Below are 24,357 nucleotides of genomic sequence, written 5' to 3' on the forward strand. Positions count from 1 at the left end.
ACAGTTGCAATATTTGATGTATTTATAGCATTTAAAAGATAAAAAATTGTAACCAGGAGGTTACTGCCTAGGAGCACCCTAGCAAGCAGTGGGGTCCCTATTTTCATAACCTGAACTGGAGCTTCCTGTCAGAAACAGGAGTGAAAACACTCTGCATGGGTCAGAGAACTTGTCCAGACTTTTCTTACTGCATAAGGTGATGACACAGGTATCTTCCAGGCTAACTCCTGTCTTTCCTCTCTCCTCCACCCAGCAATGGAATGCAGGTAAAGTATTTGTTATTCCTTAATCTCTGGCTAGCAACTAATGGCTAACCTTTTCTACCTTCCTGCTCCAACTAAGCATCTTTTATGTGTTCCTATGAGCCACTGCTCAAAACTCCTTCCCCCTTTCTATGAGCCATTGCTCAAACCTCCTTCACCTTCTTCCTTTCAGAGTGTTGAGATAAAATTAATTGTAAACATTAACACCATCATGGCTCTTCCTGACATCCATTAAGAGTCATTTCCACCTTTTGTCTTGAACTGGGAATCCATTCAGGCACTTAGAAAAAACCATCAACGAACATTAAGAAAAATTACTCCTCCAAATACTATATAAACTGAAAGCAAACCACACTTGTGTTCAATTTGTGGGCACATAGACAGGTTGCACCCCAGTTACTCTAGGTAATGAGCATCTTAGACATGGCATGATGGCTGTGCATGTCCCCATCTTTAATTTCTACATGGACTTCTACACATCTGGATTAGGTAAATACTACCTCTGTAATGAATGACTGAAAGTGTCTATTCCTCACCCCTATTTTTCTTAGTCTCTTGATTGTATGTGTATTTTTGATTGCTTATGTGTGATTGTATTTCTACATTTTTTTCCAAGTAAATATTTAAGCTATTTTAAATATGGAGTCTTCTTTCCAAAACTGGACCTTTGTATTATTGGTGGAAAGAACCCCGCTCCAAAATAACTCTACCTAAGTCTACCTCTTGCTAATTCCCCCATCAGAAAGAGGAGACCCCAGCAATTCTGGTAACAAAACGCCTTAATTTTCCACAAGCAAAATTGCAAATATACCCAATATTTGAGAGGAACTGCAAGCTGATGCAACTTACGCTACCTTAGCAAGTTTGCTTTAATATTTGTTATTGGAAAAATGAGGGGGGAGTTACACAGAAAACATGTTTTGTGGTAAATAACATTAAATAAATTATCAGACTACAGTGATTAAACTATGAGGACAGTTCTATATTGATTTCACAATAAATTGTAACTCTTAGCTTTCAATAGTAATATGTGCACAAGTTAGCTGTCAGATCCCTCCTCCCATTGCAGTTTATAGATAGAAAACCCATAAACATCCACCCACAAACATCAGCTCAAATGTCTTTCAAAGCATTTAACTAATTCTTAAAAAGTAAAAATTGCATTGGGTGTTTTTCAGTATTCCTCCAAATTTCTATTTGTTTTTTTTCCTATCAGAAACATGGAAGAAAAGCTTCAAAAATTGGGGGGGGGGCTACCACCCCCATTTTTTTGATGCTTTCCCCCTCTGGGCCTTCACATCTCTAGTAAAGAATATAATACAATTTTGTGCAAGCCTGTTCCAGCCAAATACTATTAGTGACATACACACAAGAGGTTCCAATTATGATGGATGTTGACAAAGAAGACCTAGATTAAAAATTTCAGGCCAACCAAAAACTTACAGGACAACCTTGGAAAAGTTATAGCACCATCCTCAATAATCTCATATGAAGAGCATAAAACATCATGGCATAGACTAAGAATATAATGATAGAAGTCATTGTAAAATATCAATAAGGTAAAATTATGAATGCTAGAAAATATGAATTCCATTTAGATCAGGAGTGTCAAACATGTGGCCCGCCTGCCAAACCAGTCCATCAAGGCCCATGGGGCTCTCTTCTCCTCCCTCCTGTCCTCACTCTGTGAAGTTCCGAGGCTGCTGGTGATGTTCCCAGCTTCTTCTGCCTTCTGTTTGCAGACAAAGCAAAGCTGCAAAGAAAATGCAGAATGGATTTTCTTTTCAGGCTTCTCCACAGAGCAGATGTGAACAGAAAATCCACTCCACGTTTTCCTTGCAACTTTGTCTATGGTCGTTTTCGCACTTAGCGTTTGCTCCCCTTATTCCGCGGCGCAATTATGTCCGGATCATTTTTCTCATTTTCGCACTAGTGACTCTTTGCGGAGTCGCCTTCCCTGAAGCCCCGGCTCAAATCGTTTTCCCACTGGCATCGACTTGAGTTCGATGCCCTGTCAATCATTTTTTTTTTAAGCGCAAGTCTGGTTGCGTAATGACGTACTAACGTACTAACGTAACATCGAGCAGGCACAGCTGTTCCCTCCCCTTCTTTTCGTGGACAAACCGCATCACGTGTGCTGCTGCTGCTTATGGATTGGCTGCAGCTGTAGAATCCTCCACAGCCCTTTATGTATTAACAGAAGCATTATGTATTAACAGACTGATTCCTGCTGCCAGAGCTCCCCCCCCCATTCTCTCCTTCCCCTTCTGTGGCGCGTGTGAAGAGCGAGCTCGCGTCTATTTTCTAACCGAGCGGAATGTAGCCAGGGAGAAGAATGCAGGACTCCAACTTCCCATTTTATACATGGCGATTTTGTGCAGGTCCAGAAATCCTGGTGGCACAGCTGAGGGAGGCATTCCCTTTTTAAAACACACACACATGAACGCACAACTTTATTAGAAAACAATCTTCCTGGAACGTACAGTATCGTTTGTCCCCCTCCGCGCAACGCTAGACACAGCCATACATTCATAGAAACCTGCTTCCGCACATGCACATCGCTAGTTGGTGGGAAACTGCAAACATGCAGATGCACAAAGAGGTGCTGCATGCTTGACGTCCCAACTTCACCCAGCAACTGGGCATGTGTGCATGCAAGCACTCCCAGATAAAATGGAGGAGGAAGTCCCAGGGCCTTAGTTCTGATGTCTCTTCATGTGCAGGGCCAAGTGGTCAGATCGAGAGAAGCTGCGATTGCACACAGCACACTGGAAAGGCTTGGCTCCGGTGTGCTTCCTGTAGTGGCGAGTCAGCTCATCGGAGCGAGCGAATCTCCACTCACATCCTTCCCAGGCGCTCTCCTCCCCCGGCTCCGGGCGGTGGCTTGAGTTCCCCGGGGCCGCCGAAGAGCGCGGCCTCCCGGGCCCCCAGAACTGGCTTGAGCTGGGCGAAGACGGGCTCCTCTGGCCCCAGGCGGGCGCTCATGCTCAGCACCTGGGTGGCCATGCGAGCCACAAAGAGCGGCAGGCAGCAAGAGCCTCGCCCGGGCCCGTCGCAGCTCACGAGCCGCGTCCTCTTCCTCCGACAGCTGCGCCTTCGCGCATGAGGCTGCCCTCCACCTGGCCCGGCACGTCCCTCCTGCCGCACACATGAACGCTTTGGCCTGCACCGGCACTAGATTCCCCCCCAACAATGGTCGTTTTCGCATTATCGAGATAACGCAACAGCGAAATAACGCAACTAAAGTCAATAATAATAATTAAAAAAAATTCTAACGAAACCAATTGAAGTGGCAATTGAGGCTATTCCAGGAGGGTTTTTTTTTTAAATTTGTTAATTTCGAAATATCGCTATTACGCAAAACTGTGAAGTTTAAAAAAAAAATGGCCGTGCTGGCACTTTGGGGAAGCGCCACGAAAGGCTGATGATTGGCCAAGGGGGTGGATGGGGTGGGAGGACGGAAAGGGAGAGGGTGACGCCCACAAAGCAGTCGATCCGGCGTGGATGGATTTCCCACAGCAAACTCCGAGGAGTGGATCCGGTGTGGATCCGGAGGTTTTCAAAAACTCCGGAAGGAGGTGGATCTAGATACTCCGGCGTGAAACCCCTGCAGCGCCGGAGCAAACCGCAGCGCCGGAGCAACAGGTGGGAAAACCAGGAAAAGATCCAGAGGTAAATGGGGTGCTACGCCGGAGTAAATGCTAGTGCGAAAACGGCCTATGTGTTTCAGTGGAGAGGAACTTCCCAGTGTTCCTGTGGCCAGCTGAAGCTTCCTGGAGTTGTGTCATTAGAAACCAAGCGTTGGTGCCTTGAGCCAGCTTTGTCTTTTCTCAGTGGAGTGAAAACTAGTGCCTAGTGAGTACTCTAACTTGGGAACCCACAGCCAAATAGGGATATCACACTGGAGAGCCATTACTAATCTGAGTAGACTGGGGTGGGGGGAGAAGCTTGCAATGCCTTGCCATTCATGTTTTCCCAGGCTGGAGCATTTTGGGGTTTTTTAGTTTCTGCTGTGATCCTTGTGCTTTCCCTTGATATTTTATTTTTAAAATTGCATTGCAAAATCCCACTATTCCTCACTATCCCCCCTTCCTGTTTTAAACAAACTATTGGAAGAGTATTATGCATGTTTGTATTGTAAGTTAAAAAATGATATATTTAATTGTGTTGGCCTGTGTCCTCTATAAAGTATATATCTCTGCTATCTGGCGTTTTAGGACACACATGGCTCAGCCCCACAAAGTCCCATTTATGTCAGATCCAGCCCTCCTAGCAAATGAGTTTGACGCCCCTGATTTAGATTATCAAAATAGCCATAAGGACAGGAAAGTAGCCTCAATCAGGAAGAAAGGCAAACTGAGTATCAGTGCCGACACCTATTGGAACATATAAATATATCACTGTTAGCCTTGCTGGTCTCTTCTGCTAATTCTTTTAACAGAGTTGGGCAAGTCAAACATCAGATCTTATGGCTGTCAACTTCATCATGTTGAATTCCCGAAGATTTGGGAGTAGCGCTTGGAGACAGAAGGTTTTGGAGAGAGGAGGGATCTCTGTGGGAGCTCTACCTTCAAAAGCAGGCATTTTCTCTGGGATAGCTGATTTCTGTAGTCTGGAGATCATCTGCAATTCCAGGGGATCTCCAGGCCCAAGTTGGATGTTGACAACCCTAGAGCTTACAAGGTAATGTTAACATGAAGGGGCGTTTGTACTTCTAATGAAATCTATTTTTTCTTCAGGATTTTCTTGCAATTAATTTGATCTGTGCCAAGAATAAATGCAGTGATTTAAAAAATAATGCATGCAGATTTTTTATAATAAAGATAATTATTCAAGCTTTGAAACCCTTAGATTACAAGATAAGCTAAATTAGAATAAACTGACAAAGTAAATTATTTTAACATCAACTTTATGTTAATTGGAGAATCAATCAGACTTAAATACTGAATTTTAGCTTGGTTGCTGCCACAAGAACTTAAGAAATGCCCTGCTGGATCAGACCAGTGGCCCACATAGTCCAATAATATTTCACACAGTAGTTGATCAGCTGCCACAAAGGGCCAATGCACAGGGCATATGTGCTAAAACCTTCTCCATACAGTTGCCAGTACATACAGTTTCTTGGTTGGGAAATACCTGGAGATTTTGAGAATGGAGGCTGAAGAGGGCAAGGTGTGGGGAGCGGAGGGACTTAAATGGGGTATACTGCCATAGAGTCTAACTTCCAAAGTGACTATTTTCTCCAGGTGATCTCAGTCACCTGGAGATCAGTTGTTATCAGCAGGAGATTTCCAGCCACCACCTGGAGGTTGGCAACCCTACTTCCCCACATTTCCTTCCAGCAGTAGCATCAAAAGTTACTGCCTCCAGATATGGAAATTCCCTTTAGTCATCATAGTTAATAGCTAGTTACGGATCTGTCCTCCATGAATCTGCAAATAGCAAATATTTTAAGAAGCAGAAAATTGAGGTCCCCTAAAAAAGACTGTCCACATTTCAGTGCTTAGTGGTGCAATCTTATGCAGAGTCACTTCAATATATGTCCATTGATTTCAGTGGGCTTAGACTAGAGTAACTCTGCATGGGATTGCACTGTGAGTACACATAAAATTAGAAATCAATTCATTACACATTTCCAAAACTACTGCTGGAAGCATAATGCAAAAGCAAAAATAAAAAGTACTATTAAATATTAATAGGTCAGCATATTAAGAAGTTATATAGCATGGAGAGCTAATTAACTTCACTGCAAATTGATATGCCTGCAAGTCATTCAGTATAGAATGTGTGGTGTTTACATTTTCTATAAAGTTTGTATGACTTAATATAAAGTAAATCACCATGCCAAAGCTGAAGGCTCATGGTTGCAACTAGGGGTGTGCATTCGGCTCAGCCGAACTGCATATTCGGTTCACCAAATCACCCCTGATTCGGAAGTATACGGCACCATATACTTCCGATTCCATTTTCAGGTCAGTAAACAGGAGCCATATATGGCTCCCCGTGTACTTCCGTATAGATATTCGGAAGTATACGGAAGTCAATGGAAAAGGCGGGAAAGGAGCTTCTGCAGCCTCAGGGGAGCTGCTTGCTTCCTTTCCCACCTTTGGAAGCCTTTTCCCGCCTCTCCCATAGCCTCCCTAGGATCAGGAAGGGAGGGGGAGAGGAGCCCCAGCAGCCAATCCAAAGCATGCATTTGCAAAATGCATTGCAAATGCATGCTTTGCAGGGCTTTTGTGTAGCTGATGGCTGGGCTAATCCCTCAGCCATCAGCTACATTGTTGTTCTTTTGTTTACTTGGTATCCAAGTAAGCAGTGTTATCTGGCCAATCACAGAGCAGTACTACTTTTTTGAAACTGCTCTGTGTAGGGTTAGAGTCTGCCTGGTTGGACTCCATTCCATTGCTGTTGTTTGGTGTGTTGGTGTGTGAGAGAGAGAGATTGTGCTGCGCTGGTCCTTGGCATCAGCTGCTGCTGCTGCTCTCTCTCAGCCTTTCCTGCCCTTCCTTGAGAAGAGAAGACGTCTCTAAGGTAAGACAGTCTTGGGGTTCTTGTTTTTATTTTAGTTAGTATAAGGACTTTTTAAGACTCAGAGTCCCTTTACTTATCCAGATTTGGGTGGGTGAGTCCTGGTAGCTTATTTGGGGTTAGGAAGTTCTGCTGGGGGTGGGGGCCTGGGGTGGGGTGGGGGTTTTGCCAATTTGCCCATATCTTACTTTAGTGAGAAGACTTTTAAAAGTGCAGTGTCCTTCTACTTTTCTTGATTTGGGTGGCTTGGATTTCTTGGGGTTAGGGTGAAGGGTTTTTTTGGAGGGGAGGGGTTGGTAAAGTTCCTGTATTGTTAAAAGTTAAGTTTTTTACTGTTTTAAAAGGATTCTATGTTTAATTTGTTGCTGCTGTGTTGTGCTGTTGCTGTTCCTTTTCTCTTTTGGTTTTGGTTATTGGGTGGGGGGCGCTGTTTGGCCTAATTTTCATTGTTTTAAAGGCCACTTTTTAACAGTTGCGTTTCTTGGCCTTCTCCTGTTGTCCCTTTTTCTGGTTCTGGGGTTTTTTTTGGGGGGGGAAGCTGGCACCTGGGTGAGAGACCCAGAACCAGGAGGCTTGTTGTGCTTGGCCAGCTCTCCCCGTGTTGTTTGGGGCAGGGCTGGAGAGCTGGCATCTGTAGATTGTGTGTTCTGCTGCAGGAAAGCTGGCACCTGGGTGAGAGACTCAGAACCAGCAGGCTTGTTGTGCTTGGCCAGCTCTCCCTGTGTCGTTTGGGGCAGGGCTGGAGAGCTGGCATCTGTAGATTGTGTGTTCTGTGGCAGGGAAGCTGGCACCTAGGTGAGAGATCCAGAACCAGCAGGCTTGTTGTGCTTGGCCAGCTCTCCCCGTGTTGTTTGGGGCAGGGCTGGAGAGCTGGCATCTGGGTTTGCTGCAGCCAGGTCTGCAGAGCAGACCTTGAGCAGATTGTGTTTTGTGTGGCAGTGACATTGGCAACTGGGTTTATATTGGTTCCAGGCCTGCAGGGTTCATAGAGTAGATAGAGGGATGTAGTGCATTTGGGTCCTGTAGAGATTCTCTGGTGTGAAGTTAGGTTTGGCTTTGAGTGCCCCAGGAATTGGACCCCCTGGTCCAATTTTTTTTTTTTTTTGGCCTTGTGGATTTTGTGTGGAACAGTGCCCTGAAGCTGCACAGCAGTTTGGGGGGATCTCCTCAAAACCTCCTGCTCCCCAGAGCCACTTTACTCATGACAATGACAGTGAGGAAGTGGCTCTAATTGGTTTTTTCTCATCATTGGGAGCAGTGTTCCTTTTGGGGTGCCCACAGATGGGTGCAGTCTTTTTGGGCCAGGGGGGTTGCATGCGGGGGAGTCCCCTGAAGCTGCCCTGCAGTTTTTGGGGCTCTCCCTCAGACCCCCTGCCCCCCAGTAGCCTCTAATTACGTATGCCCTATGTTGCCATTGATTTCAATGGCCCATAGGGTATAATGGTAGGATAGGGACACCCTCTTTGAGTGCCCCTGGAATGGAACCCCCTGGCCCAATCTTTTTGGGATTTGGGGGGTTCGTAGGGGAGAGTCCCCTTCAGGTCCCCTGCAAATTTGGGGGCTCTCCCACAAACCCCCTCCCCTCCAGGCGGCTTCCAATATACCTTATTTTGCCTTTGATTTCAATGGCCATAGGGTATAATGGGGCCATATATTCGGAAATAGCCGCGCATCTACCGTATATGCGGCTATTCCAAGTACGGTAATAGGAAATACACAGTATTCCATATTTTTTTGGCCCCATGTATTTCCGAATCCGTGTAATTCCGTATATTTTTTTTTGCACACCCCTAGTTGCAACATGAAGCAGGAGATTAAACAATTACTGAATGTAATGAGCAATCTTATTCTTTTGCAAGTCAAATACTGTACAGAGGTGCAATGAGTATAAGGTTCTTTAATGACACTACAACATAGTCCTATGGTCTGATGGTTGAAAGAAAGGTAGAAGTGGTTGTGTGTGTGCTAGATCTACTACAGTATTGTTTATTTATTTTTTTTATAATTGCCACTTTTCTCCCTTGTGGAACTCAAGGCAGTTTACAATAGAAATATTAAAAACACAGTAAAAACAAAAATTGTAAAACCCATAAAAGACACAGTTTAAAAACTCAAATTAAGACTGCTAATAATAAAAGGTAAATCAATCAAAATGCATTCCTAAATAAAACTGTCTTCAATGCCTCCTGAAGACTGATAATGAGGAAGCCAATTGCACCTCCCTGTCACTGAAAAGGCCCTCTTGTGTGTACTCTCCAAATGAATGTCATTAATTGGTGGGACAGTCAGTCTCTCTACCATCTTAATTCCTAAACAGAAATGTATGAGAGAAGATGGTCCTTCAGAGTCATCCTTGATATTTGGTAATATAAAACCAAATATTGATATTTGGTAATATAAAACCAAAACTTGATATAGCATCCTTGATATTTGGTAATAAAAAACGTAAAGTTGGGTATCATCTACATATTGGTGATGCTTCATATAGATATTAAATAGCATGACATATAAGATGGAACCCGCAGGAACCCACCCCCCAGTCAACAGCCATGGAGCAGAGTAGAAATCCCCCAGCACTATCTTCTGAGACTGATCCCTCAAATAGGACTAGACCATCATAATACAGTACCCCTTACTCCCAGTGCTGAAAAACCCTCAGTAGGAATTATAGCTGATAGTATCAAAGTCCAGTGAGGTCTTCAACAGAACTAATAAGATCAAAATCCCCCTATCTCAGGGGTGGCCAACGGTAGCTGGGGCTGATGGGAGTTGTAGGCAAAAAACATCTGGGGAGCTACCATTGGCCACCCCTGCCCTATTTAGTTCTCAATAGAAGTCATCAATCAAGGTGACCAAAGCAGTCTTGGTTCCAAATCCTAGCCTAAAGCCAGACTGAAATGGGTTCATAAAACCAGTCTCTCCTAAGAACTGGAGCTGAGAGGCAAAAACCTGTTCTAGCACCTTACCTCAGAATAGAAACAGGGTTTCCCAAAAAACCCAGATATTACTGCCTCCTTGAATGCATGCAGTGCAACTCCCACTCTCAAAAGGAAGCTTTTACCACTCCACATAACACTCAGCCAGTTCCCCTCTCACAGCTTTTATTAGCCAGCAAGGGCAAGGATTGAGAATACAGGTGGCAGGTCTCACCTGTCTAAGGATTTGTCGACATCCTCAGGATCCACAAGCTGAAAAATGTCCATATAAATTGACAAGGATATGCCAACAGCACATCATGTGGACATGCATCCACACTGGCATCTAACTCAGAGTGGATCTGAGAAACTTTGCCTGCAAAGTATGTGGCAAATTGATCACAGCGGGCCATCTTGTGGTCAGAGTTCAAATCCTTGGGGCTATGATGTAAAAGTCCCCAAACCACATGAATCCGCTCAGCTGGATTATGTGCAGACACAATGATAGCTGAGAAATATTACTTTTTCATTGCCATCAGTTCCCCAGAATAGGCTCTAATATTGGGCTCTATGTCATGTTCAATCAGTCTTGCTCTGAGTTTTCCACAAACAGCGCTCTCTAGCCATAATCCCTCCTGTTTCATCACATCAGCTTCTCAGTGAATTGCTTGGCTCTGCCTGTGGAGAGGGTGCTTAGGGGCAATTGCTTCAACAGCCCAGGCCATCTCCCTATTCCAAAAAGCAAGCAGAGGCCTGTCAGAATAATCAGAAACTGAGGTGGGAAAATCAACAAGCGCTGCCACAAGCCTACCGGAACTCATCATGTGCCTGGGATGGACCATTTTAGTGGATCCTGCACAGGAAGCAATAATAATCTGTCCATGATAAGGAAGTAACAATAAGGTTTATCTCCCACACCTTGAGATCACCCTCCCCTGCAGGGTAATAGATGAAACCCAGTGTGTGCCTGCTAAATGGAGACAGTAAATTGCTTGGAACAGACCTATGGTCATCATAGAGGCCATGAGCTACTCCTGACAGCCTGGCCTTGAAATGGATGTTAAAGTCACCCAGGACCACCAGTCTAGGGGTCTCCAGTAGGATGTCTGAGGCCATATCTGCTAGCTCGGGAAGAGAAATAGCTGGGCAGCAGGGTGGACAGAACGCCAGCAAAATCCCTGCCCTGTCCCTGTCACCAGTCTTCAGGAACACACACTCAAAACTGGCAAGCTGATGCATGAGGCACCTTGACAGATGGATGGAATCACAGCAGACCACTGTGACCCTCCCTCCCCATCCCCCTGGCATTGCCTGCTGCTGTTCAGAGAAATCTGGAAGACAGAGCTGGGTCAGATTAACACCAGGTCTCTGTAATACATGCTAGGTCAGTCTGCTCATCCAGTATTAAATCCTAAATGGCAGAAGCTTTTTTCATTTACTGACTTGGCATCCAGCAGCAGGATCTTTAGGCCACAGTGCCCAGCTTTGGCACAATCAGGTCTCCACTGGCTGGGAGACAGATTTGAAGGAGGAGTGGACAACCAGCCACCAAACCTCTTTCTCCTGGAATGGTTAGGCTGTATCTCACAACTATATCTCCCTCTACCTAGAATCAGGGGAATGGCAGTTCTGAAGGCTTGTCCCCAATAACAAGGCAGTTAAACAATAACAAGCCAGCTATCTCCCCAATAACAAGGCAGTTAAAGAGTAGGATTCCTATCCCCGCCCCCCAATCAATTCACAAGCCCTTTAGCCCTCCCTGCATCTATAAACCAGACCCCCCACCCTCGCCCTCATGTCCCCACCAAAGTGACAACCATCTTTGGTGCTTCCCCTTTGGTGAGGTCCCTGCCACTGCGCGAGTCCAGGCTTCATCCTAGAAGCCTTGGAAAAGGTGATGATGCAATCCTGTCTCCTGAGCAGGAAATGGCTGACTAAGGGGCCTGCTCAAGCATAGAGGTATAGCCCTCATGCAGGAGTCCCACTGGTGAAGTTCTAGGCAGCAACAGCAGGCAGCTGGATGATTTCCCTTCCAGACAGATAGATTCCAGACTCCCTCTCTCGGCTGGGGTGTGGAGCAAACACTACTCAACAGTGGATTTTTTCAGATATGCAAGTGCCAATCCACATAAACCAAACTGTTTTCACAGACTACAAGATACAGAACTGACAAATCTGTATTGTATATTCTGTTGATAATGCATAGCCTAGGCTAGCCTAATCTCATCAGATCTTGGAAGCTAAGTACGGTTGGCCTTGGCTAGTTTTTGGAAGGGTGATCTTCAAGGAATACCAGGGTTGTGATGCAGAGGCAGGTAATGGCAAACCACCTCTGAAATGTCTCTTGCCTTAAATACAAGTCTAGCTTGCCACCTAGTGGTGCATAAAGAGATATGAACTTCAGGCTGCCAGACACAAGAGAGAACATAAGAACATAAGAGAAGCCATGCTGAATCAAGCCCATCTATCCCGACACTCTGTGTCACATAGTGGCCAAAAAACCCAGGTGCCATCAGTGAGGCCCAGACACCAGAAGCCCTCACCTTGTTGCCCCTCCCAAGCACCAAGAATACAGAGCATCACTTGCCCCAGAGGGTTCCAACAATACGCTGTGGGTAACAACCACTGATGGACCTCTGCTCCATATGTTTATCTAATCCTCTCTTGAAGCTGGCTATGTCTGTAGCCGCCGCCACCTCCTGTGGCAGTGAATTCCATGTGTTAATCACCCTTTGAGAAAAGAAGTACTTCCTTTTATCCATTCTAACCCAACTGCTCAGCAATTTCACTGAAGAAGAATTGCAGATTTATACCCCAGCCTTCTCTCTGAATCAGAGTCTCAGAGTAGCTTACAATCTCCCATATCTTCTCCCCCCACAACAGGCACCCTGTGAGGTGGATGGGGCTGAGAGAGCTCTCACAGCAGCTGCCCTTTCAAGGACAACCTCTGCCAGAGCTGTGCTGACTCAAGGCCATTCCAGCAGCTGCAAGTGGAGGAGTGGGGAATCAAACCCGGTTCTCCCAGATAAGAGTCCACACACTTAACCACTACACCAAACTGGCTCATGAGTGCCCATGAGTTCTCACATTGAGAGAAAGGGAGAAAAGTATTTCTTTATCTTCTCTATTCCATGCATAATCTTGTAAACCTCTATCATGTCATCCCTCAGTCAACATTTCTCCAAGTTAAAGAGCCCCAAGCGTTTTAATCTTTCTTAAGTGTTCCAATCCTTTAATCTCATTCTAGTTGCCCTTTTCTGGACTTTTTCCAAAAACAGTCTTAGGATCTCCTGACTATACTAAACCTGATGCCATATGATAATGATGATGTTGATAATACACATACACAATCAGCTTTACCCTACCATCTTGGCCCCCTTACATTTCCAACTGGAGATTTGAGGCTCAATGTCAAGTATATGCTGTTGTCACATCAGATGTTGCATTCCCACAGGAATCAACGTCATCGGAAATGAGGTTGTTTGGGATCAAAGGAAGAACTTCTTCACTGGCTTCTCCTAAACTCTGGAACTCCCTCCCTCTGAAGGTGACAGCAATGTCTTTTCTATAAAACGTCCAAACTTAGTTGAAGACATTTCTTTTCTGGAAAGCCTACAAACTAAATCGCATGACTGATAGCCCGTTAGTTTAATGTCCCCGATGTAATTTTGTGTGGAAAAAATAAACTGTTGCTTTAATTTTTATGATTGCAATAAAGTATTTTGGGTCAGAAACAAGTAATGCAGGAGAAATGTTGACACCATTCGTTGAAATACTCCTAGACAAAGTTCTTTTATGTCCTGACTTCATTATGTATGTTAGTCTGCCCATTTCATATTTTTATCTGAAGCAAATTATGCCTCTGAGGGGAAGGCTCAATCAGGGGTTTATTAATCTCCTAGATGAACAGCCCAGCCTTAAACCCTGTGTGTTGGCATAACACCAAACTTGATACACTCCTGGAATAGCTAGTAAGATTATACTGTATGTTCTCTTGGCAAAGAAAAGAAACTGTGGGCCCTGGAGGTGAAGAAACATCTACTATAGTGGTTGTGCATTATCTGGTTAGACTCTATTGCAGATCTCCCATCCCTGCTGCCTCTCATCCTCATCTGCATTGGGGGACAATACTGATCTGCTTCATATCCCAGAAAACTGTAGGTTATTTTTAATAAATCTGTGTTGTGCTATTTAGGAATTAGCTTGGTGTAATCTTGTGTGGTGTGACCAAATACCTTGAAGTGTCTCCAATGACATTTGAAGTCATGCTTGCAAGGCTAGGAAGAGATCCCTCAAATATGATTTTCCAGGTTCTCTAGCTCTTCTAGCATTAATAGCGCGTAATCACAGCAATTACTATGGTTTAGAAGTGCATAATCTCTCAGGAATTTTAAAGGCAATTTCCAGGCTATGCCACAGAACTGGTGAAAGTTTTAAGTTATGCATTATCACATGCGTCCAGGAAAATATATTAATAAAGTTAATTTTAAAAATTGCTAGTGTCATAAGGCTGCTATTGTAGCACTTTTGAAGGCTATAACCCTGAGACAGGGAATAGGGATGCAGTGAGGCTTAATCAGTCTTCTTTATCTCAACTAACTCAACTAACATTTGTCATGGTTGCAAAAATTATGCCTTCTTGGAAAGTAGGTTGTTTCTGCTTGTAAAGGAAGTAAACAAGGTGAGGCCTAGAGTCAGTCACATACTATCATGCTAGTCTCCTAGATCAGGGGTGTAGAACTCATTTGTTACGTGAGCCAGATCTGACATAAATGACACCTTGTCAGACCGGGCAATGTGTTTCATAAAGTGTAATGCCAGTTGGTAGAGATATAAATTTAGCACTCGTTGGTCTTCAAGGTGCTTTCTTTGTACCTCTCCTGTGCAATCCAGGAAACTGGGCAAAGGAAGCTCTGGCTCTTTCCTTCCTTCCCCGGGGGGCCAGGAGGGGATGAGGGAGAGGATTGGCTCAGTAGCTGTGCTGTACAATTGAGAGATACTAATCCTCCCCACCTCCTCCCGAAGAGCCTCAGCCAATGGAGAAAATAATAGAGGCTTTGCTCTGTAGCTCCTGAGCAATTCAGCAAGCCTTGCAAAGCAAGCAATGATGCAGAATGTAACAAGAGAGAGAAGGAAGCAGATGACAGCCAGTTGCTCGGGGGTCTGATAGGAGCCCTCCAGGGACCTGATTCAGCCCCAGGGCTGCATGTTTGACACCCATGTCCTAGATAGTCTCCTCTGGTATCCCATGTCCTCTTCTTCTCTTTAGCCAGTCCCTCTACCTCTGGCTTCCTTTGTCCCTTAACTTTCCTAACTTGTTAACAAATTTCAGCTTACGACATAAACTATACATATGTATATATAGGCTTTATCTAGTTGCTCATAATATTTGTAAAATAAACCCCAAAATATCTCAGACAGACAATCACTGAAAGTGAGGTTGGTGGGCAAGCAGCAAAGTACAATATGTTTGTATGGAGTGTTGCCTGCCATAACTTTCTGGGAAAGTTCTTCAAGTGATTAGGAGACAGCCAGTACCTTATGCTAGGGAATCCAATTACTACGTTAACTGAAATCCTAAAGTCATTAATTATCATGCATACTGCTCATCTCTGTAGAAAATCTAACTGGAAAGCATGGGAAATTAACAAACTGAATAACTGGAAACCTTTTTCTGCATTTTCAAGGGAAGGGGGAGTACAATTCAAACCTGTATAGTTTTCTCCTCCAAAGTAGGAGAGTTCTTTGTGCATGTGTAGATGTATTGTTAGTAGACTATATTACCCATATATTTAGAAAATAATAAATAAAACATAAATAAATAAAGCCCAGATAGTTAAGTAAAGAACTATATCCCTAGATATTTCTTATATGGTACACCACTGATTCACTGACAAACCAAGCGTGGAATACAATGTATGTATTAAAAAATCACTTAGTAGTTCAATGAGTTGAATCCAATTAGATTTCTACAGGGAAAAAGGAAGGAATGAAGGGCTCCTTTTGACCCACCAACCCAAATGCTTTGTTGGGGATCATGGAAGCTGCATGAGGCTTGCAATAGGGATAGGAAATGAGTGATACTGAATAAAAAGTCTGGCTGGATCCAGCTCAATACCTGTTGAAAAGAATCCATGCTAGTTCTTCAAACCATAGAAGCTGCACTGAATTAAACAACCTTCAAACTAAGCATGTTTCAAACAAGTCCAATAACAAGGCACATAATACAGTTACATAAACTGGATAGCGCATTATCAAATCTTTAACACATCATATAAAGTCTTTAATAAAGACTGCAGGGAATGTTACACAGATGGATAATGGCTCAAGGAGCTTTGTTCAAACTGATGTTAATGAAATAATCTCTCTGCTATGGAGACTGCATAATTTAACTTTGAGTTGTTTTAGCATCTATATTATGTTTTATCACTCTTTGGCAGTCAAACTTCTGACACCGATTTGTTCAGATGGAGTGGTGACTTAGAATATTCAGTTGCTCACACCACAAAGAATTATACCATCCAGCTTCACTGAGGGAAATGTGTCATGAATTAAGACATTCAATGTCTTAATTTCCAGACGTTAAATATGGGATGGGAGGATGTCAAGAAACTGACTTGTAATTTGTAATGTATGTTTATTTATTATTTTTTATTTTTCGTATTTATATCCCGCCCTCCCCGCCGAGGGATTATGTTAATGTCTTTGTCTGTATAAGTACACCAGGATTTGCACCAATGTATAGCACGAGTCAATAGGTAATTACCTAACTGAATCTAGAGGTAATCTGTCACACCTGTAGAGTCAGACCAAGATGACAGGTAGATCCTTTTGATCTAGCTTCGGCAGTTCAACATCTGAGTCCAGAGCTAGATGACAGCTCTAATTAGATCATGTCAATGACTGGGCAGCTAATTAACCAGCCTGAGTATATTCAGGCTATGTGCCCACCAACATTACAGCCAGATCCAGGAGATCCCACATCCAGGATGATCAGGATATGTATTCAGCACTGATGATAACAAGGAAGATGGGACATGAAGACATCTGCTGATGTTGTGGGCCTGACTATGAGAGCGTTGAATAAGTAGGCTTAGGAAAGTAGCCAAAGTAGGCTGCACAGTCCAGTATAGAGAAAGGTTGGCTAATTGCCATAGGCTGACTAGGGTCAGACTTAGAATAAAATCTCTGCTCAATCCCAAAGCTCATTGGATGATCTTGAGTAGTTACCTCAGAACTTAGTCTAATTTGCCTAAGGTTGTTGCAAATATATGGGTGAGAAACCTTATGTATGCTGCCTTGAATGCTAGTATAATATAGTGGGTTCAAAGCATTCCAGAGACTAGATCATAGTGAGGACAGCTCTTTATTTAAGGGAAGCAGGGTGAAGGCTGCTTCCAACAAAGATTGACTAAGGGCCTGTGGGCCAAACCTATATACAACTCTAATCTCCCATGCTATCTTGCCATTGGTTCATTCAAACAGGTAGGGGTCTGTGATTGGTGCAGGGCGGCAGGTATTTGGATCCCACAACCCACTGTTATACAGTCCCCAAGCTAAGCTTTCCTGGCTCCAATGAGCCGGCTTTAAGGCACATACATAACATCCTTCCCCTCTAAGTTCACAAGCCCTATTGAACGTAGTCCTGTAGGTACACTGGCTTGTGCCGCTTGCGTGTTGACTTTCTGAGTTCTGGGGCTGCAGGCGGGGAGGTTGTGACCTCGGGTGCAGCGGGCTGGGAGCTCGGTAGCGTTGTAGCCTCAGTCAGTGGTTTGCAGTCTCTCTGATACTCGGCTCCAGCCGGAAGTTCCAATTCCCCTTGCAGCGTGGGTGTTTGTTGAGCTACAGCCGCTGGGGCAGTCGCTTCTTCCATCTCCACCTCTGGATTGTCAGCCAGTGAGGCATCGGGGCTTGCTACCCTGCCCTCTGGTGCCTCATGGGGCCATAACTGGTCTATGTGTTGCCTCATGGTGAATTCCTCTTCTGAGGTGACTGTTAGGGAAACTGCTCTCAAAATGAGATTGGGGAATTAGATTGAGAGACAGCTGGCCCAATAGGAATCTTTGTTATCTGTGTATACCAGGCTCAACCATTCAGATAGTCAATGCTCAATAAACAGGGACTCTAATTTAGTAAAATCAATTGTAATTTATTTGAAACAATAGTTCTTTCACACAAGGTACAAAGACAATCTCGCATTCACACAGGTCTAGAGAAATATAGAGAGATCGATAGGGGAACATAAAAGGATGGACATACAGGGTTATACTACCTCTCGCAGACTCCAAGGAAGGCTCCGATGGCGACGAATGAGGGAATGGGGGAATGGACCCGAAACTGATCAGGAATCGGGGATGGATCTATACAGCGGGATAAGGGGGTTGCTGAATAGAGAGCACACCTGTGGGTAGCTAGTCCACAGGTTATATAGTGTCACCTTAGTCCCGAGGGGATGGGAGGTGACTGGGAGTGGTAATGGGAGGTTCTGCTGATGACCAAGAAGGCTGGACATCAGCTGGACCAATGGCGAGTCTATGGTGACACCTGATTGGGTGCATGCTTCAACCAATGAACATCACCTTCATCCTGGGCATCCTGGAAACTTCCAAGTTGCGACAGGGCCTGGGCCGGCTCCAATGATATCAGTATGGGAATGGTAGGGTGATTGGGAGGAGATGGGATTAACTGGGAAGGTGACAATAGAGAATCAGATATGGACCTAGGTATTCCGGTGTAGACAAAAAGGGCTTGGAGATATCAGGAGAGATCCTTCCTCTTTCTCATCATCTCTTGGGTGGAGCCTGTTGTTCAGGGTATTACTTGGCAATCAGGATTAATAGTGGAGCCATTAATCCATTCATAAACAAGATAGGTTGCTTGCGGGCTAGGAATGACTCAAGGTGTGTACGTGTAGTTCCCACTAGGAAGGAATGAATCCCAACCAGACAGGAAGATGGCTACATGTGGCGTTAGCGAAACACAGTGGCTTCCATGCTTAGCGCTTCAACACCGTTCGCCTGGACAGCTCCGTGGCGGCGTAGCCTCTTCCTCGCCATGGCGGATTTCCACGCGGTAGCGGGGAAGCGTTTGTGTGCGTCTGCAGACACTCCGTGCCTGTCTCAAGCACTTGTATAAAGAGTAGCTGGTACACATGAGTCCTATGTGGTCCTGGATAGTTTTACTCGCATTCACTGGCCAGGCGGATGCAAGCTCACTTCTCCAGGCGCCCTGGCAACCATGTTTGTGACAGAGGGGTCATTTTCTCACATGACCTCATACATTATGGCCCCCAGTACCCTGGAGACTTGGACCAGTATCCATGCTGCTCCCCCTCCAAAGTTTTTAGTGAACACCAGGTCCCCTGTGTCGAACCCTCTGGGCGCTTGGACCATCTCTGGTACCTCCTGTAGGTTTGGGGCCCAGGTGCATGCGGTCTAGTAATGTATTAAGCATCCTACCCATGAGCAGTCTCGCTGGGCTTCGGCCGGTTATTGTACTAGGGGTGTAGTGTTGGGTGAGCAGGCATTCGGCTAAGCGGGCTTCCCAGTCACCCTGGATGATGTGGTGGAGTGATTCTTTGGTAGCCCGCACCATCCACTCCACTTGGCTGTTTGTGGTGGAATGGAAGGGGGCTGACCTTATATGCTTTATTATATTTCGGCCACAAAAGTCTTGGAACTCGGCCAAAGTGAATGCCATCCCGTTGTCTGAGACAAGAGTGTCTGGCAACCCGTGTGTGGCGAAAACCCTTCGAAGCCCCCCTAGTGCCGCCCTGGTGGAAGTGGGTGCTACCAAGATTACCTCTAGTCACTTGAAGTGGGAATCTATGATCAAGAAGAATACCTGTCCCTGGAAAGGCCCCACAAAATCTAAATGCAAGCGAGACCAGGGGTTTCTTGTGTGTTCCCACTGTTGATCTGGAGCTCTAGGCGGAGCTGGTTGAGTCTCCCGACATGGCTGGCAACGAGCTACCCAGGACTCAATGGCATTGATTCCTGGCCACCAGATGTAACTGCAGGCTAGCACCTTCATGCACACAATACTGGGGTGTGTCTCGTGTAGTGCATTGAGGACCTGCTGCCTTAAAACCAGAGGTACCACTACCCTGTTTCACCACAACAGACACCCCTTGTGTACAGACAATTGGTCCCAGTGGGATACAAATGCAGAGAATTCTGACCCCACTCGGCCATCCCCTCCACACCCAGTCCAGGACCCACGAGAGGGTCTTGTCTTTCCTGGGCAATGTCCATAGCATGTACTGGGCGGTCCGGAAGGGACTCCAAACACATGATCTGGTAAGCCGGGGCAGGATCTGGGTCCATGGAAGGCAGTGGCAGTCGGCTCAACACGTTCGCATGACCCATCACCTTCCTTGGTCAGTAGCACAGGCCGTACTGGTACTCCGCAAGGAAAATGGACCACCACAAGACCTGCGGTGAAAGCATTTGCAGCGTCTGGCGGTCGGGGGTAAACAGTCCTAGCAAGGGCTTGTGGTCTGTGTGTATTGTGAAGGGCTGGCCGTACAAATAATCATTAAATTTCTTTACCTCTGGAACTATAGCCAGACCCTCCTTGTCAATCTGCACATAGTTGCGCTCTGGCTTTTGCAAGGTTCGGAAATAGTATGCCACCGGGACCTCGCAGTCGTCTGGCAGCACGTGAGCTAAGACTGCCCCCACCCCGTATGGTGACGCATTGCAGGCCAAGACGACTGGCAGCCGCTCGTCAAAGTGCGTCAGCAAGCTGTTGGAAGTCAAAATGTCTTTTACTGCCTGAAACGCAAAGGCTTGCCGGCGACCCCAAACCCACGGAGCCCTTTTGTCCAGTAGATGGTGCAGAGGTTCTGCTACAGCCGCCTTGTGAGGAAGGAAGGCGTGGGAGAAATTTAGAAGTCCCAAAAATGATTTAGAAGTCCCAAAACTGAGCCTGCTTCGGCAGGGAGGGCGGGGTATAAATTAAAAATTATTATTATTATTGTAATTCCACCTTGTTCCTGGGGGCCAGTGCATCACAAATCACCCTGATTTTGTCCCTTGCCGGGTGAATCCCTTGCTCATCCACCTTGTACCCCAGGAAGTCAATGCTGGTAATCCCCAATTCACATTTCTCTCGCTTGACCTTCAACCCCACCCTGTCGAACCTCTGTAATAATGCTCGTAGGCTGGATGCAAAGTCCTCCTCCATGACTGCAGCGATCAGCACATCATCAAAGAACGGCTGGACCCCAGGAATGCCTTTAAGGAGAGAGTCCATTAAGTTCTGGAAGATCTCCGGAGCCATGCTGATGCCAAACTGCAGCCGTTTGACCCTGAAAGCCCCCCTGTGTGATGAGAGTCTGTGCATCTGTGATGGCAGTGTCTACTGGAAGCTGTTGATAAGCCTGAGCCAAATCTAGCTTCCCAGAAACCTTAGCTCCTGCTAGCGAGGCCAACACGTGACCCACCACCGGCACCGGATAAGTGTGGCCTTGCAGTGCCTTATCGTACATTTGTAATCTGCACAAATACACACGCTGCTGTTGGGCTTTACTGGAGTGACTATGAGGGTTTCCCATTTGGCGTTCACCACTGGCTTCAGTACCCCTTGAACCACGAGGTGGTCCAACTCCTCCTCTATCTTGAGCTTTAACACCAGAGGCACCTTCAACCTAATAGGCTGCACTTTGGGATCTAGTTGTAGTGTCACTGATTCTCCCGTGTAGGTACCCAGGCTACCATCAAAAATGGCAGGGAATTCTTCACACCCCCTCTGGAAATTAGTCTGGGTGGGAGCATGATGGATGCCGGTTACCTTGATTCCCAGGGTCTTGAACCAGGACCGCCCCAGTAGACTGCACAGGTCTCCCTCGACTACTATCAGGGGCAGCCAGCCAGAAAACTGGCTGTACTTGACATGGACATTTCCTACTCCCAGTACTGCAACCTCCCTCTTCTGAAAGTCCCGGACAACAAAGTGGGATGGGCTCAACTGGGCTTCCTTCCCCGGGCACAGTTCCCTGAATGTCCGGGCCAATATTACTATCTGGCCCACCCCCAAATCAACTTCCATCTGGCAGGACAGCCTGCCCACTATGAGCAGTCACCTTGTACTTTTCTGGGGAGGGCATGGGAAGCTGGCATACCTGGTCCCTTGCCTCGGTGAGCACTTGGATGTCCTCCATGAATGAGACCTCATGGCAGCCGCCATCTTTCTGTCGCAGTTTTTCGCCGGGCTGCAGCGACTTCGACCGACACACCTGTATGAGGTGCTGCGTTTTTCCACACATGTGGCAGATGGCATCCTGGAACTTGCAAGAACGGCGCTCATGGACTTTCCCGCAGCTGGCGCATCCTCCCGTTGAGGGTCAGTGGCACATGGCAGCTGGCGCTTCGGGGCCTGGTGTGTCTGAAGTGCGTCTTCCTCGCCGGATTCTTCCGAGTTGGACCCGTTGGTGACCTGGTTCATTGCCATGGTACGCCGCTCCTTAAGCAACTTCTCGTAGGCGACCACCTCATCCAGGGCATCCGCCAGCGTAAGTTCCTTGTGTCTCGTCAGTTTGGCCTGTAGCTTCTCATGGTGGAGGCCCACCACGAAACAGCACAGCAGCGCTTTGTCGAGGCTTGCGAAATCACAATCTCGGGCCAGGCGGCACAGCTCAGCTAAGAAGGTCGAAGCAGTCTCGCCGGCTTTCTGTATCCTCTTGTGGTATTCTAGTCGCAAGGCCGTGAGCATCGGCCTGGGTGACAAATGCTCTGTGAGCCTCCCCGTGATGACCTTGTATGTGGCAGCATCATTGGTCAGCCGCACTGGCTACATTAGGTTCTCTGCTAGCGCCAGCATGTCTTCTCCACAAAGGCTGAGCAAAAACTGTTTCTGCTTCCGCTCGTTTTCGATGTCGTGGCAGAGGAAGTAGAAGTTGAGTCGCTTCACCCATCGGTCCCATCTTTCGGGTTGATTGGAGTTGAATTCTGACAGTTGCCCATGGGGGCCAGGCGCAGTGGCCTGGTTGGGGTTGGCCCTTGGAGAAGCTGTTTCCACGGCACTGGCGGAGCTGGAAGCTTGGCTCTGACTCATCTCCCATCCTGGCACAGCCACCCTTGTTACCGATGGCGGTGCGATGCGTGGAGCTGGAGCTTGCTGCGAGACGCGGTGCGTTGCCGGTTGCTGCATCGCCTACCAGGATCCCACCTTCGTCGCCACTATAATATAGTGGGTTCAGAGCACTGCAGAGACTAGATCAGGGGTAGGGAACGTTGGCTCTCCAGATGTTTTTTGCCTACAACTCCCATCAGCCCCAGCCATTGGCCATGCTGGCTGGGGCTGATGGGAGTTGTAGGCAAAAAACATCTGGAGATCCAACGTTCCCTACCCCGAACTAGATCATAGCAAGGACAGCTCTTTATTAAGGAAAGCATGGTGAAGGCTGCTTCCAACAAAGACTGACTAAGGGCCTGTGAGCCAAACCTATATACAACTCTAATCTCCCGTGCTAGCTTGCCATTGGTTCATTCAAACAGGCAGGGGTCTGTGATTGGTGCAGGGCGGCAGGTATTTGGATCCCACTACCCATTGTTATACAGTTCCCAAGCTCTGCTTTCCTGGCTCCAACAAGCCGGCAGGAAGTACATACTTTAAGGCACATACATAACAGGTAGGGTACAAAGAGATCATGGGAAACCTAAAAAGAGAGACAGTGTACACTACTGAGTTCTGCTCAAGGCTGAGGGGCTGCCACCAACATCATTACATAACAGGTATTGTTGGAGCAAAGGCTGAGGATGAACTGAGGCCTTAAAATTCTCTTACTGGACATGGAGATGTGAGTGCTGCCCCTCCAGGAGTAGACTACTAGTTCTTAAAAGTGATGCGCCTGGTTATGGTAAAGTAAGTAAAGTAAAGTAAGTTTATTTTTATATCCCGCCCTCCCCCGCCAAAGGCAGGCTCAGGGCGGCTCACAGACATGGAAACCATGATTTAGATAAAATACAATGTAAACAAGAATTTTAAAATACAATTCAATTACATAAATTAATTAAAATAGATAAAACAAGTACTATAAGGTGCTATAGGTCACAATCATACATAAGATGGCTAGATGGTTACAGGTCAGTTCCAACTTCAATTTAGCCAGGTTCTATCTTAAAAGCAAGCTGGAAGAGAAAAGTTTTGCAAGCCCTGAGGAATTGATTCAGGTCCCGCAGGGCTCGCATCGTCTCTGGAAGTTGATTCCACCATCGAGGGGCCATTGCTGAAAAAGCTTGCTCCCTGGTTGTCTTCAGTCTAGCTTCTCTTGGCCCAGGGATTTTTAAAAGATTTTGAGAGCTAGATCTCAGTGCTCTCTGGGGGACATATGGTGGTGAGGACTCTGATGGGATTGGGGTGGTGTTTAGCTTTGAGGGGCCAGTTGGGGTGATACTCTAGGGACTTCAGTGGGCTCTGGCATGGAGCATTTAGAGTCCGTCAAAAGGTAGGCTTGTATCCCAGGATGAGAAGGTTGATTTATAATCCCAGGGTTCCTCCTGCACATGAAAGAGGGCTCCTGCACATGTTTCAGCTGCATCTTTATGACATAATGTCAGGTGTTTAGCCTCCTTCTCTGAGTCTTTGGCTTCTGTGTTTGATAAAGATGAGTCTGTACTCTGGTCTGTAAGACACTGAGAACCTGAGAG

Source organism: Heteronotia binoei, chromosome 1 (genome assembly GCF_032191835.1).
Source record: "Heteronotia binoei isolate CCM8104 ecotype False Entrance Well chromosome 1, APGP_CSIRO_Hbin_v1, whole genome shotgun sequence".
Taxonomy (NCBI): Eukaryota; Metazoa; Chordata; class Lepidosauria; order Squamata; family Gekkonidae; genus Heteronotia; species Heteronotia binoei.